Source organism: Ochotona curzoniae, unplaced genomic scaffold (genome assembly GCF_017591425.1).
Source record: "Ochotona curzoniae isolate NIBS_2020 unplaced genomic scaffold, NIBS_Ocur_1.0 contig_4105, whole genome shotgun sequence".
NCBI lineage: Eukaryota > Metazoa > Chordata > Mammalia > Lagomorpha > Ochotonidae > Ochotona > Ochotona curzoniae.
This window is the reverse complement of record NW_024466129.1, coordinates 6,578,065-6,594,869: the sequence shown is the minus strand read 5'-3', so window position 1 is coordinate 6,594,869 and position 16,805 is coordinate 6,578,065. Positions and strand designations below refer to the sequence as shown.

General features: G+C 48.5%; 1 protein-coding gene across 3 annotated transcripts in view; it reads right to left on the bottom strand.

Moving 5' to 3' along the window:
• The window catches only part of CEP350 (centrosomal protein 350), a 136,732-nt gene extending 130,915 nt beyond the window's left edge, over positions 1-5,817 (bottom strand). For all 3 annotated transcript variants that reach the window (XM_040984339.1, XM_040984342.1, XM_040984343.1), the window contains exon 1: positions 5,688-5,817. The gene's annotated coding sequence lies outside the window, so the exon portion shown is untranslated. The remainder of the gene's footprint in view (positions 1-5,687) is intronic.
• Positions 5,818-16,805: the final 10,988 nt, after the last annotated feature.

The window sequence follows — 16,805 nt, the reverse complement described above, 5'->3', positions numbered from 1 at the left end:
GCTCCCACCCATGGATTCACTCTCCAAATGATGCAAAGAGCTGAATGATCAGAAGCCAGGAGCCAAGTTTCTCCCAGGTCTCCAGCAGGGATTTGACCTGTCCTCTGCTGCCTTCCCTAAGCAGGGAGCTGGATGGGAAGTGGAACAGCTGCACACTACCCAGTGCCCGTGAGATGCCAGTGCTACATGGTGGAGGATTAGCCAGCTGAGCCACCGTGCCGGCCCTGGTCCTGCCTTCAGTTGGCCCATTCCCAGCCACTGTGAGCACCAGGGAATCAGAGGATGAGCAATCTTTCTCCCCGCATTTTTAATACAAAAAAAAAATTTTTTTAAAGTATGATCCCTTAAAAATAAAACACTTTTACAGTCTATGGGTTTGTTTGTAAGAAATAAAACTTAGCAGACCAGCACAACGGCTCAGTGGCTAAATCCTCACCTTGCAGTGCCAGGATCCCAAGCAGGCACCCGTTCATGTCCCAGCTGCCCCACTTCCCATCCAGCTCCCTGACTGTAATCTGAGAAAGCAGTGGAGGACGGCCCAAAGCCTTGGGACCCTGCACCCACACAGAACAGCTGGAAGAAGCTTCTGGCTTCAGATCGGGTCAGCTCTGGCCTTGAGGCCACTTGAGGAGTGAACCAGCGGATGGAAGATCTTTTTCTGTCTCTCCTTCCTTCTGTGTACCTGCCTTTCCAATAAAAACAAATCTTAAAAAGAATAAATAAAAGTTATTCATAAATCCATTAGAAAAATACATTCAAAACTTTCATAGACTAATTTCAAACATTCATCCGATTTTTAAAAAGGGACTAATCATGTAATATTCTGTTAATTAAATTTGCAAATCTTGAAAAAACATAGTCAAAAATACATTTTTACAAAGACTCACTTAGGGGCTGGCCTACGGCATAGCTAGTAAAGCCTGCACTGTGACACTAGCATCACGCGGTCTCTGGGTTATGTCCCAAGCACATCAGCAAAAAGCTGGGTTGGAAGCTGAGCAGCCAAGACTTAACCACTATTACAGTATTGGATGCTACCAAAAACCACTGGTCCATGACACTGGCTCCGTCCAAAATCAATTCAGAGCAAGTACCAGGCACAGCATTTACAATATTGGAATTCCTACATTTAATTCCCCACCTCTGCTTCTGCTCAACTTTCCTGTTACTGCGCACCCAAAAGGGTAGCAGATAATAGCACAAGTACTTAGGTCCCTGCCACCCATGTGGGAGACCCAGAAAAAGTCCCAGGCCCTTGACTCCAGCTGGCCCAGGGATGGCTGGTACAAGAATTTGGAGAAAGCTAACTGGCAGACAGAAGATCTTTTTATTTTCCTTTCAAATAAATAAATGTGGCTCCTGAGCTGATCCCAAGCCAGGAGCTAGGAGCTTCTTCCAGCCATCCTCCACTGCTTTCCCAGGTCACAGGCGGGAGCTGGATGGGAAGCAGGCCACCAGGACACCTGCACTTGTAGGGAAAGGCATCGTGCAGGGCCCAATTTATTTAATTCTTGTAATAGGCCTGAAAGATGAGAACAATTCTGACACTTTGTTTTTTTTCATACACATTACAGATCAATTTAAGTCACTTGCTGATAGTCTCAGCTAACAAGTAGCACAGAGAGGACTTGAACCCACAGAATCTGTGACATGGTCCACATAGTGAAGTATACACACCGCTGCTTTCACAGAGTCAACACGCATCCTAAAGCTACTAATAACTGCCTAATATAAAGACTGGTCATTTTAGAATTACATAAGCAGGGCCCAGCACAATGGTGTAGTGGTTTGAAGTCCTCACCTTGCACACACTGGAATTCCATATGAGTGCCGGTTCTAATCCTGGCGACTCTGCTTTCCATCCAGCTCCCTGCTTGTGGCCTGGGACAGCAGTCGAGGACGGCCCAAAGCCTTGGGACCCTGCACCCATGTGGAAGACCTGGAAGAGGCTCCTGGCCCCTGGCTTTGGATTAGCTCAGCTCCAGCCATTGCAGTTGCTTGGGGAGTGAATCATCAGATGGAAGATCTTCCTCTCTGTCTCTCCTCCTCTCTGTATATCTGACTTCGCAATAAAAATAAATAAATATTTTTTTAAAAAATTACATAAGCAAATCTGCTAATAACATAATGAAATATCAAATATCAATTTTTAGAGGAATAATTAATTACACATTTATTCTCATGCTATGTTAAAATTCATATAAGATAAACTCCTAAAAATTACGCCATTAAAGAATACACATCCTGGGACTTGGGTTGTGACATAGTGACTTAAGCCACTGCCTATACTGTCTGCATCCCATATGGGCACCAGTTCAAAACCCAGCTGCTCCACTTCCAACTCAGCTCCCTGCTAACGTACCTGGAAAAGCAGCAGAGGATGGCCCAAGCACTTGGGCTTCTACGCCTACGTGAGAGATTCAGAAAAAGGTCCCAGATTCCTGGCTTCGGCCTGGCCCAGTGCCGGGCCACTGCAGCCATTTGGGGAGTGAATCTGTGGATGGAAGATCTCTCTGTCTATTCCCCTCTGTGTAACCCTGACTTTCAAATAAGTAAATACACCTTACATAAAGTAAGGATACTTAAGATTTTGATAAGAAATGTCAAATCGCATCAGAACTTTCTGCCACCTATAGCAATCGATACCCCAATGTCTGGAGGGGGTAGAGATTCGTTTTACACTCACAAATATTTCTGGTTCATACACCAAGGCTCATTTTAAGTTGTTACTAATATTGATACAGAATAGGCTGCCAGGTAGATCCCAATTACTCTCTCAAAGACTCAGCTGCTGCAGACTGGGTACTCCAGCCCTAAACCAGCCATGGCTGAGACATCCCCTGCGTGAGCCTGCATAAAACGTGGAAATGACCTTTAAGACTTTAAAACTCCCAATGCTATGCTTCAGAAGTGACTTACACTTATTACAAACCTGTAATTACAGTTCTACCATAGCAGGTTAGGGTCTTCGAGTTTCAATTTTCTTTAAATTACCCCAAGTATCACCAGTGCACCTGCACAAGCCATTAAACTGGCCAGCAGAGCGCTCAAGGTCCACCTGAGCTGGCTCTCAGCCCAACACTTCCCCTTCCCAGCAAATTTAAACATACCTCTCTAGAACATGTTTCCAAGAAGGGTTGAGATGTGCCAAAGAACTAGGAACAAAGTTTTGTTTTGTTTCTAAAATATTATCCTGGAGCAACTCTTTAGTCAATTTGTTCAACTGTATGTAACCCATGGACTGTCTTACTACATGCCAAATAAAGGATCTCCGTTATCATGGAAAAAGGTACAGAATAACCCAAAATACCCAAGTAGATATAAAATTACATTTATGGTAACAACGAGCAAAAACATCACTACCACATTAAAACTGTTGGGCCCAGCACTATGGTCTAGCAGCTAAAGTCCTCGCCTTGAACATGCCAGGATTCCATATGGGCCCACATTCTAATCCCGGCAGCTCCACTTTCCATCCAGTTCCCTGCTTGTGGCCTGGGAAAGCAGTCGAGGACGGCCCAAAGCCTTGGGACCCTGCACCTATGTAAGAGACCTGGAGGAGGTTCCTGGCTCCTGGCTGCAGATAGATGCAGCACCAGCCGTTACACTCACTTGGGGAGTGAATCATCGGATGGAAGATCTTCCTCTCTGTCTCTCCTCCTCTCTGTATGTCTGCCTTTCCAATAAAAATGAAATAAATCTTTTTAAAAAAATAAAACTATCATCTCTTAATTTTTTTGTCTGTGACACTAAACATGGAAGTCAGTAAACTATTTCGCAACTTGGCCCACGCTATACACTGACAACTGTAGACAGCTCCTAAAACCCTCAGTATCAACAAGTTACTTCACGGTTGTGCTGCTGATTATGTGGCTTGAATACAATCAGGAGAGCAAATGATTTGAAGAATCAAAAATGACAGAACTGAGTAGCCAAACAAAATGGAAGGCAATAAATCAAATGCAACTTCTTAACGATCTTGTTCAGGTATAAAGTACAGTGACTCATTCTGACAATTTCATGACCTGCCAATAATTTTTAAAATGTTATAAAAACATTGTTTTTAAAGAAATGGCAATCATCAACACAGAGCAAGTGGTATGTACAAAGGAACAAAAATAGAATGTTTTTTATTTTAAAATAATAAATAATGCCTGAAGAATATATTAATATCAAATTGCAGATAAAACTAATTCTAGGTTATCTGAAGAACTAAAAGCGTCATTCACACATAAAGGAACGTGGCTGCTAGCTTCCACAACTGCAGCATCCAGATGTGCGCATATCTGGGGAGACAAAACACAGTGTAGGGAGCACACCAAAAAGAGACGTCAGTTATTCCAGACTCCCACTCAAGAATGGCTATCACACAGGAACCTCATCTCTTGTTACGCTCAGGATACGGCACAACTGCTACAAAATGGGCAAGGGCAGGGACATTTAGCAGCAGCAAAGAATTCAAAACTTCATGATTCACAAGCTGAGGACCCCGCAGAAGGCCGTTCAAGCATTAGCATTACATAACACCACACACTGACACACCTCACAAACTCAAACACGTATAACTCAGCTTCACGAAAAACCCCGAGTGAGACACACACGTACAGAAATATACCTCCACACGTACCAGGTATACAGCAGAACCTTTATTCCCTGATGAGTACCATAAACTTAACGCAACGACAGGTCAACAGTAAAGATGGACTTTATTACGCTGAGTATCAATATAGCATAGCAGAACTGCCTTCCAGTACAGGTGTAAGGATCAACCCCCCAAAGCCACAATCCTCTCTTATCACTAGTGCCATACCTGGCTGGAATATAGCATTTTAGTGCATTTTAAAAATGAAGAGCAGCATTTAGCATCTTATCATGGCTTCCACAATACTCAGGTTGTCATTAAGTCTGCCTAAGATAACCCCTCCTTTAAAACCTCCAAAACACAGGCCAGGAGGTGTGGTTAACATGGCAACTTTAACGACTTCTCCAAACTCAAAACAAAGCTCAGCATCAAAACAATCAGGGGGCGTGCGTGGATACTAATCGCTTTTCCGGACAACCCCCAGATGAAGCCCAATGCAACCTGTCCGGCCGTGCAACTCCTTGTCTGAAACGTTTCGATCCAGGCGCATCCCCACCCACCTCTGTGACAGCACCTAAACCCTGCTCGGCGCGGGGGGCTGCGTGTGCACGACGGGCGGGGGACGGAATCCTGACAAGTTCCCAAGCGCAAAGCTTGATCCACCGCCCCCGCCCCCCGAAGTCACTTGTGCACACACAGGTAGTGGCTCGCTGAACTGCAGCCCCTCAAAGTTTTCCCTACACACTTGAGAACAAGGAACCAAAACTGGTCATCCCTGCCACCGGGGCCAGTCCCCCGGAATGTCCCCAAATCGGGCTGGTCTCCCCACGGAGAAGGGACACTTCGGAGACCAAAGGCGAGAGGCGCAGGAGGGAGGGGACACACACACACACACAAGCTGTCAGGCAAGGGGTCGGGCACCTGAAACCACGCTGTCAGAGGGACGAGGCTCCCCTGCAAACCCCGGGGCCCAGGCGGGGTGTGGGCACGCAGCAGGGGCGCCCCGCACCGCGCCCCGCCTCTCCTGACCGCCCCCCGGGACCCGGGAGCGCGGACAGAGGAAGCCGAGACGGAGCCAACGCCGCCAGCTCCTCCCGAGGCTCACCTGAGAGTGTCGCCTCCGCCCTCGGCTCCCACGGTGCATCCCGCGGGGCCTGGCGGAGGGTGCCGCGACGCCGCCCCGACCGGCCCCAGGGCTGCCCGGCCTGGTCTCTGCCCCGCTCCGGGGACGCCCCGACTGCCCGCCGCGCACCGGCTGCCCGGGATCCGCCGGTCAGCGGGGAAGGAGGCAGAGGCGGCCGGCTGCCTCCCTTCCCCCCCACGGCAGGCCACCTCCTGAGCTGCGGCTCTCTGCGGCTTCCCCTCTGGCGCAGGTCCGGCCCCGCTCCCCCGCCCGGGAGTCACTTGGGCAGCGGCGGCCCGGTCGCCATTACGGCCCAACAACTGACACGGAGGAGGAGCGGCGCCGGCAGCAGCGGCAGTGGCGGCGGCGCGAGGCAGGGCGGGAGCAGTCGCGGCCCAGGCACATCTCGCGAGAACGGGCCCGAGACCGCGCCGCAGGAATGCAACCTGCGACGGGCACCATGTTGAGTGTGGCCAAAAGTTGCGCGCGAGCTTAGACGAGAAGGGGGAGAAGAGTCGCGGGGCGGCCATCTTTGGTGTGGCGAAGTCGGAGTTTGGCAGGACGCGGGGAGGAGCCACAGTCTATCCGCAGAGACCCCGCCACCCCCCACTCCGCTTCCCAGGGACGCTAATTGGGCCTTCTGGCTGCACCTTTCACACCCGGGCGGGCGGAGAAGACGAGCTGGGGGATTTGACAAGGATGAAGTCTGAAGTCTGGAAACAGCGGCTTCCGAGAGTTTACGAGGCTTCACCGACTGCTGTCCAAATAAGTCGTCGTCACCCAAGTCGGCTTCAAAGATAAACCGCAACTCTGCGGCTGCTGCAGTTGCCCTGCGAGGGTTACAGCATCCTGCCGAATAGCCTAAGAAGGAGGCAGCGAGAACGCAGCTTGCATTGGAAAACCCTCAGGTGGTCCGAACAGTTTCTCGTTAATCTTTTTTCCTGATCTGGGAATTCTGTCATCTGCTCAAGACTTTTTTAAGGAACATCTAGCTCTCTGCAAGGAATGGCACCTTCCGCTAGGAATCCAATGCAAGTGAACCGCCCCCCCCCCCGCAGACCCCCTCCCCAATCCCTTTTTTCCACCTCTGGACTCCCATTGTCGTTTCTCCAATGTCAGTTGCTGGAAGATCTCCGTCTCTCTCTACCCTAATGGAGTCTGGCACAGTAACGAGGGCATGGCAGGCGGTCAATTAAACGTTGAGCAGATCCTATTAGTAAACCAGGGGCTACTGACCGATTCCTGTTGGCAGGACCCGGCACCCCCAATGAGAACTAAATGGATACACACACAAGTCCCACACGCGTGCCCTCCTGCAGGCAAGACTGGGAAATAAGGGGTACCAAGGGTCAGCAATAAAAATAACATAAAGCAAAGCATGATTTGGGCTTTCCTAACCTTGTTACGTCAAGCGGTGGAAGAGACACTTAAACCAAATGTACACACGTTATTTAGTACTCACGTTTGGACAAATAAGCAGTGGGTTCTGAGAAGGTAAGTAATTTTCCAATGTTATATCATCAGTTATAGAGAGATGGGGGCTCTGGGACCCCCTACTCCAGAGCCTGCTTGCACTCCTCCCCTGCCTCCCCCTGCCACCCCCTGGGCAGCAGGGAAACCACCAGAAGGTTCTGTCACCGTGTGGGTGTCAGTGTTACCCTGGGTCTAGGCCTGCGCACAGCGTGGTCCTGTCTGACCTCGTGCTCCCCTCCTCAGGACTTCAACTAGCCACCTGCCTCCTCTTTCACTTCTTCACTTCCCCTAGCCCTTGTTACTTAGCCCTTACAGGTTGGCTGCAGCACTGTTGGCTTCTGCTTGCAGAAAATCTCTGCAATGCACGTGGAAACTTAATGCAGAAAAGGTTTTGACACTCACCTCTGTTTGGCTAACTGGATCTGGACCCATCTCTCGTCTCCGTACAGATCCCAAAATCACCAGCACCTCCAGATCCCAAGTGAACTGTATCACTTCGCCACTTGCTGGTCTTGCACACCCAGCTTGCCTTCCTGCCCCCTGGGTTTTGGGTTTACACCCGCTGAGGACTGAGAGGCTCCCAAATTCCAAAATACTCCCCACTTCTTTCTCTCTGTGCTTTACTTTTGCCTCCAAACGCTGACGCCGCTCCAGGTGGTCGCTGTATGGCTCTTGCACCTGCCGGCCTCCTGTGCAGTGGCACCACTGCTCTTGTAATGGAACCATTTCCCTTCTCCTAACCAAAAGATACTAGTCCTCTGAAATCAGCTACAATGTGGCCCTGGCCCTGCCACAACCTGCCAAGTGCAATGCAGGCTTCTCGCCTGAACCATCAAGACTTTTCCCCAGATGGCACCAAGACAGTGGGAACAATCTGATTCAAATCCCAATCCTGCCCTGTGACCTCTCAAGAGCCTCCATCTTGTAGTCTAGAAATGAAAGCTGATAATGCCTAGATTGTAGGGTCATCTCAAAGGTTATTGATAACCTGTGTCAGAGCAGATGTTCAGCCTAGCGCTGAGCTGCCCGTGAGGGTCTCAGCACCTCATTTGAGTGCCTGGGTTCTAGTCCCCTGGTCCCAGCTCCCAACCGCAGACTGCTGCTAATGTGCCCACTATGAGAGACACCAGGACTAACTCACAGGGTCAGGGTCCTGCCACCCACGTGAGATTCCTGCTGCATTCTTGGCTGCCAGCTTTGGCCAGAACCAGCCTGAGCATGTAGAGTGAAGCAGCGGATGAGAGCTCCCTAACTGACCCTCTCTCTACCCCACCGTCTCTGCTTCTCAAGTAAATACATGATAACAGTTTAAGAAATTACATCTATAAAGAGCTGAGGATGGGGCAGGGCTAAAGGATAGAAATACACAGTGTCACTTCCCATACAGGGACACATTTGTCAGGGATGTTACATTAGAAGCAAGCTGACTCTCAGCCTACTCATGCCTTCCACTGGGCCTTTACCTCCTAACTTGGATCACGTACCAACCCAATGCAATTCTTTATGCTACAGTCTTTTTTTTTTTCTTAAAGAGTTATTTGTTTGGGGGCTTAGCATGATGACCTAGTGGCTAAAGTCCTCAACTTGCATGCACCAGGACCCCATATGGGCGTCGGTTCTAATCCCAGCAGCTCTACTTCCCATCCAGCTCCCTGCTTGTGGCCTGGGAAAGCAGTTGAGGATGGCCCAAGCCTTTGGACCCTGCACCCACGTGAAAGACTCGAAAAGAAGCTCTGAGCTCCTGGCTTCAGATCTGTTCAGCTCTAACCATTGCGGTCACTTGAGGAGTAAATCAGTGGACAGAGTATCTTCCTCTTTGTCTCTCCTCCTCTTTATTTATCTGACTTTCCAATAAAAATAAATAAATCCTTAAAAAAGAAATCATAAAGTTACTTATTTTTATTGGAAAGTCAGATTTACACGGAGGAGAGACAAACATCTTCCGTCCACTGGTTCATTCCTCAAGTGGCCATAGCACCAAGAGCTGAGCCAATTCGAAACTAGAAGATTCTTCCAGGTCTCCCAAGTAGGTGCAGAGTCCCAAGGCTTTGTGCCATCCTCTATTGCTTTCCCAGGCCACAAGCAGAGAGTTGGATAGCAAGTGGAGCAGCCAGGCACAAACGGATGCCTGTGAGGTATCCTGGGACTTGAGGCAGAAGATTAGCCAGTTGAGCCAACATGCAGAGCCTACCTACTACAGAAACAATGACACAGCAGGTGTCATAACTTGGATATGCTCCCCACCCTTGATCTCTGGAAAGCTGTGTCTCCCTTAGGGCAGTGTCCCTAATGGCTAATATATCTTTATCTCACTCTTCATCAGGAGGTTAGATTATGAAGTCCTTCATAGTAGACTAGCAGCACGAACTCTGGGTTTGAAGCTTAGCTAGAAACTTACCAGTTCTATGGCTTAGGTCAAGCTATGGCTTAGGTTGACCTCTTTGCCTCAAGTGTTCATATCTGTACGATGGACATTGCACCAGAATTTGCCTTATAGAGTTGTATAAGGGTTAAAAGAAACAAAACATGGAGGGACCTGGTGTGATGGCTCAGTGGCTAAATCCTCACCTGTGTGCACCAGGATCCTATACAGATGCCGGTTTGTGTCCTAGGGGCTCCACTTCCCATGTAGCACCCTGCTATGGTCTGGTAGGGTAGAGGGGAACCCTAGGGTAGTCTTGGGACCCTGAACCTGCATAAGAGATCCAGAAAAAAGTCCTGACTGGGCCTGGAGCAATAGCCTAGTGGCTTAAGTCCTCACCTTGCATGCATCAGGATCTCATATGGGCACAGGTTCTAATCCCAACAGTTCCAGTTCCCATCCAGCTCCCTGCTTGTGGCCTGGGAAAACAGTCAAGGATGGACCAAAGCCTTGGGACCCTGCACCCATGTGGGAGACCTAGAAGAAGCTTCTGGCTCCTGGCTTCAGATCAGCTCAGTTCCAGCTGTTGTAGCCACTTGGGGAGTGAATCAGCAGACAGAAGATCTTCCTCTCTGTTTCTCCTCCTCTCTATATAGCTGACTTTCCAATTACAAAAAAAAAAAAAACTTTCTTTTTTTTAAAAAAAGTTTTCAAAATGTTGCAAAATAAGAAAAATACAGCAATGGAGAAAGTGATTGCCCTGAGGGAGCAGAGAGGGATTAATGTATGGTCAGCGTGACCACAGAAAGCCTCAGCTCTGACGAGCACATCTGAGTAAGTGTGGATACACACATGCATTATTATTCTTTTGGTTTTTCATTTCCAAAATGTTAAATGAAAGTTTAAAAATCCAGAAGAATTTAAAAGTACTTGTGCCCCAGGTGCAGGCAACTGCCAAGGTTGCCTTGTACCTAGGCAGTCTTACACTGTTGGAAGAACAAAAGTGGCTAGTAGCTGGTGGGCATTCTTGCCCTGGCTAATGTCCCATTTGTGTTAACTATACTGATGTGCCAGCATAAGTGCCCATTCTTGTTAAGGGCCACACAAAACCTTGAAAATGCTCAGTCCACAGGCTCTGGAATGTCGCCTCTCTTGGCCACCTTCACGCTCTGGAAAACATCCATGGTAGAACACTGGATTTGGCAAGAGTTTGGCTTCACTTTACAGTCTGGATGAAAGTCCACAAGGTTGTCACACGTGCAAGACTGCTACAGTTAGGATTATGGATTCTACTATCCTAGGAAAAAATATCCTACTGGAAAACACATGGGTGTTAGTTACTGTGTCTTATCTTTTTTTAAAGCTGCCTGAAGAAAAAGATTTATTTATTTTTATTATTTTTATTGCAAAGTCAGATATATATAGGAGGAGAGACCGAGAGGAAGATCTTCCATCCGGTGATTCACTTCCCAAGTGATTGCAATGGCTGGAGCTGCGCCAATCCGAAGCCAGCAGCCAGGAGCTTCTCCCAGGTCTCCCACGCAGATGCAGGGTCCCAAGGCTTTGGGCCGTCCTCGACTGCTTTCCCAGGCCACAAGCAGGGAGCTGGATGGGAAGCCAGGCTGTTGGGATTAGAACCTGTGCCCATATGGGATCCCAGCATGTGCAAGGCAAGGACCTTTAGCTGCTAGGCCAGCGCACCAGGCCCTAAGGGCATGTTTAATGGAAGGAATGACTCCTGGGGTCTTCTATGGACCAGGCCACTGCACTCACAGGTAGTGAGGGAGCTGAAATGGAGTAGTTTGGAGGGGGAAAAAACGGAGGGCATGTCTGGATCAGGCCAAGATACCCACCCCCGTGGGAGACCTGGATTGGGCTGAGTTGCATCCTCTGCCACCTGCTGGTTAACACAAAAGCTGGGGCTTAGGGGCCTTGCCTTGCTGAGTCAGGCCCCAACACCCACCAGAACACGAGAGGACTGGATCTGAGCAGATTCTGTTGGGCTCACCCTGGTGGGACTGCAGCACCCTCCAGTTTGTTCACGCAGCTAGGCTTAGCTGACCTCAGAACTCATCTGACACTCTTGGAAACCAGGGCTGGGAGTCGGCCAGGCTGGGCCAGGCTGCAGCACCCACTGGCACATGCAAAGGTCAGGACTGAGGCCAGATCATGCCAAGTAGGGACGAGGCCAGCATGCAGGACATCTGGGGCTGGGTCAGGCCTGGTAGGGGAACCTATGGAGCTCTCCTGTTAGGCTGCAGTTCCCGCTGGGGAGCACAATAACCTCACACAACAGCAAATGGCTAAAGCCATGGGACCCGAGACTAGGTCCTAACGAGCGGAATAGATTGTGTTTTTGTCCTCTCTGGGGGCACATACCTTGGGAGTGATGATCTGATGTGACAGAAGTTCCTGCAGCTCTCATGCTGAAAGGCCACATAGACAGAGAGGCCAAGAACCCCCAGGGAGTCCTGGTCTTGCTGACCACCAGACACACGATGAAGTGTGGGGACAAGATGTCATTTGACTATAGAGATGGACATGTCCAACAAGTGCAGGGAAGCCCAGCAGGTGAGAGAGGGCTCTCAAGAGAGAAAGAGAGAAAGGGCTCTCAAGTCCCAAGGCAGTCTGCGGGGCAAGTTCCCATCAACAGGTTGGATAACTCCTTTCACATGATGGATGGTGATCTTCATACAAGTCTGCCTTAAAAACAAAACAGCAGGGGTCCGGCGCAGTAGCGCAGTGGTTAAGGTCCTCACCTTGCATGCCCGGGAGCCCATATGGGCGCCGGTTCTAATCACAGCAGCTCCGCTTCCCATCCAGCTCCCTGCTTGTGGCCTGGGAAAGCAGTCGAGGACAGCCCAAGGCTTTGGGACCCTGCACCCACGCGGGAGACCTGGAAGAGGCTCCTGGCTTCGGATCGGCATAGCATCAGCTGTTGCGCTCACTTGGGGAGTGAATCATCGGATGGAAGATCTTCCTCTCTGTCTCTCCTCTCTGTATATCTGCCTTTCCAATAAAAAAAAATCTTTAAAAAACAAAACAAACAAACAAAAAAACAAAACAGCAACAAAACAAAAAACCAGGGCCGGCAGTTAGCAGACTAAGCCTCCATCTGTGGTGCCAGCATCCTATATGGGCACCGGTTACCAGTTCAAACCCAGGCTTCTCCACTTCTGATCCAGCTTCCTGCTAATGGCCTGAGGGAACAGGGGAGGATGCCTCAAATCCTTGGGCCCCTGCACCCACACGGAGGCCAGAGAGAAACTCTTGGTTTCAGCTCAGCTCTGGCTGTTGTGGTCATTTAGGCAGTGAATTGGAGAATAGAAGATTCTCTGTGTCTCCTCTATAACTCTACATTTCAAATAAACAAGCAATAAATAATAAATATGTTTAAAATTAAAAACAAAAACATAAGCCAAAACCTTCACAGCAAAACACAGACTGATGTCTGACTAAATATTTGGGCATTTTGAACTAACCAAATTGACACATAATATTAACCATCATCACCACCACAAGCTACCGCAGCTAACACCGGGTGGAGCGGAAATAAGTCCTGCCCAAATTGTCATCTTAAAAGTAAAATAAATATTGTCATTTTAAGCACTGAGGTTCAGGATAGGTTGTTGTGCCACATTAGTAATTAGAAATTAAATTTATAAGCCACTGTAGTTGTATGTGTATTTATTATTTCATTTGCCTTTATGTACACATTTGTTTTAGCGAGGATTAATACTAAAACTTACCTCCCTGTAAGGTTGGAGCCATCAGAATGCAGCTGGGTCAGAGGCCTCCACCTCCCTCCAGTGCCTCACGCTGTCACCCCATGGGAATGTGTGTAAACTTGTTGATTGGTAGATCTTATGAATCAGAGCTCAGGACGGCTGCTAGCTACCAATCAGCATGGAGTTCCTCTAACAGTTAAGCAACCAAACCAAAGCAGATAAGCAGGTATCAGCAAAGAGTGGCGTATGACACCTCACTGCAATGCCTTCACTGGGCTTTGGCACAGTCGTTGAATCACCCTGACAATTTGAGGAGGAAAACTTGGCAAGAATGTGCCTTGGGTAAGAATGCACTGGACCATCTAAGCCGGTACCTTGGTGCTGGAGCCTTCAGTCACAGGTTGATCTCAGCAGCATTCTATGTGCCTTAGAGCAGATGCCGTTCCAGTTGAGGCTGTGACTCAGCTTACAGGCATGGCCTTGAGGTTTTAAGATTCCAAAGGAGGGCTCATGCCTGGGCGTCCACTGGTCAGAGACTTCAATACAAGACAAAAGTGTTACGTAGCAAGCACTGTGAAGTTCTTCTAGCGTGCAACCTTAGTAGTCACGGATAAGATTTGTCTGCCCACAGCATAAGAGCAACTTGAGATCTGAGCTCATTCATGGCTCAGATTCTCACCCTACTTAATGCGAAGTTACCTGCTCATCACAGGATCCCTTCTCGGACTTTTAGCTAAGGTCAAGTGATCACTGCAAGAATTCTGATTAAATCTGATTTAGCAAAATTAAAGTGCAACCACTTTCCTCATTTCATTTTTAAAAATTTTATTGGAGAGGTATATGAAGAGAGAGATAGAAAGGAGAGAGAGGGCCTGCCCACTGGTTCACCCCCGAACACCTGCAACAGCCTGAGTGGAGACTGGAAGCTAGAAACCCAATCCAGGCTTCCCACGTGGTGGGCGGGAGGCCAGATCTCTGAGCTGTCATCTGCTGCATCCCAGCTAGGAGGGAGCGGGGCTGGGATTCCAACCCAGGCCCTCTGACAGAGGACGCGAAAACCCTAACCAGTGTTCTCACCACCAATGTCCTCCCTAGATCGTTAAATTCACTCTCAGCGTCTTGTTGGTGAATAGTAAGAGATTGGTTCTGCCTTTTTGCTAGGGAAGGGATTTATTATTGTCTGAAAAAAATTAAGGTCTGACTCTTCATGACACAGGTTGGGTACTTTTTATAGGTCAGATAAAATCTTCATGTAAATTACTGTCAAATAAATTAGGAGAAGATATGCACAAACTTACTTTGTATGGTCAGAGAATTTATTATATGATTTCAAAGGGGTCAAGATGCTCGTATCCCCATCGGAGCACCTGGTTTGATCCCCAGCGGCAACAGGCGACTCCACTTTCCTGCCAGTGCAGACCCCGGGAAGCAGCAGTTACTGCTCCAGTAGCTGGTTTCCTGCTGTCCTTGTGAGAGGCCTGGATTGCATTCCCGACTCCTGACCTAGTCTCTCACCCAGCCTCTGCCCCTACCAACATATGGGAACTTTATCTGTCTGCCTCCCCTGACAAAATAATAACTTATAATCTTCACTCCAAATAACCCATAACTGCAGCTAATATTGAGTTTGCATGAACCAGTTTGTGGGAATAAAATCCTGTGATAAGCTGTGTAAGGACTTGACATTTTCCTATTTGAGCAGCAGGGAATTGTTGATTTAACCTGTATCTGATTCCAAACCTTCCACTCACCTTCACTTGCCCATGACTCTAGAACAAGCAGTTTAAGCTTTGCTACAGAATTCTGCTTAAAGGTCATATGCCTTTTTCCATACAAAGCTTTGGCGGAACAGCTAAGTGAGTAGGAGGACCTACACTTTGTCCTGCACTCTGGTTAGTTATTAGTTCATAGAGGTTGGTAAAGGTAACTAGCATTTAGGATGCACATCCTATAGCATTAAAGGGTAAAGATGACACAGTGAATTGCTTACCATCAAACATAACACATAAAGCTGTTTTAAAAATGTGCAATGCATTTAGCGAACAGTGAATAAACACATGTTCAATGGCTGGGTGGACTAGTTTAGTTCGTCAAAGAACCAGACTAGGAAGAATTAGCAGAAAATTTAAAGCAGAACAAAATCTACTTTGTTTAAATCAAAGCCACTTCGGGGATGGAATGATCGGGAATACTGCTTCAAATCTACACTACAGTATTTTATTTTACCCCCCATGGCTCTTTTCAGTTTGTTGCATGCAGGCGTTACCTTAGTCCAAGTTAAAAGCGGACCCTGAGTGGTTACATTACACAAGCTGTGAGGTTTTTAAAACTTGTGACAAGGGACAGAAGAGCAAGTCTACTCATCTCAGAACTATTGAAAACACATGACCAGAAGTCCCAGCAAATGCTCCACAATGGGGAACTTGGGATGACAGTGGGTGGTAGTTCCCCAATCACGTGGGTAATGCGACAGTGGGAAGTTGGGCATGGTTTTTCCTCTTGCACCCCCTTCTCCCCCATATACAGGAAGAACAAAATGTGCAAACAAGGGTCTCACCCTGATCCTCAACCCTTCCAACCTGGATCAACTATGTAAACATCATCACTAGTAAAATTTTAAAAATAAAAAAGTGGAGCAGCTGGCCTGGCAAGGTAGCCTAGTGGCTGAAGTGCATAGCCCTTGCACACGCTGGGATCCCATAACAGCACCGGCTCACACTTTCAAGTTTGTGCTACTTTCTGGCTTAGTTTTGACTTTATGAGAACAAAGGACAAAGAAATGGACTCCACTGCCTGACTGGGTCTTAAGAGCACTTGAATATTCACCCAGAGAGACTAGTCATCAAAAGTGAAGTGTTCCACAAATGAGGAAATACTTCCAACGTCGACTGGATGTCATAGTTTGACTCTGAGTCTCCATTGACCCAGAAATTTGCTGTCTGGTAGTTGATCACTTTGTTCTGCCTGCCGTCTTCAGCAAACCAATGAGTGCTGTGGCCCAGCAGAGCCCTGCCCCCCACACACGTGGCCCTCATTTACCGAGCTGCAGCCCAGAGAGGGCCATCCCCCAAAACCCTGCAGGACTGGCCCCCCGGCCCTGGTTCCTATGCCTGTTAGCATGTGCACTGGACTAGTCCAGTCTGCCCCACATTCCATTGGAATCTCATGCACATCACTGGGCATTAGAGCCTAACGCAACCCAACCAATTCCACCATTCAGCACACACTCATGCCAACAAGTGCCACTCCCTGTCCAGCCAGGACTGCCCCAGTCTTGGTTCTCGTGCTCACCAGTGGGAGTTGCAGCCCATCAAAGAAATGCCCATAACCCCTCCATGGGACCCACTCCTCACCCTAGATCTTGCACTCTCCAGGTGATTTTGCAGTCTAGTTTGACAGGAGTTGCCCCAAGTCCCAGCACTTGCCAGCTGATGCTGCAGCAAAGTGCAACCCGCCTGCCCTTATTCTGGCTCATGCTTGTACCTGTGGGTACAATTGGCTACCCCAGTCTGGCTCCCCCCCCGCCAGCCCAGTTCA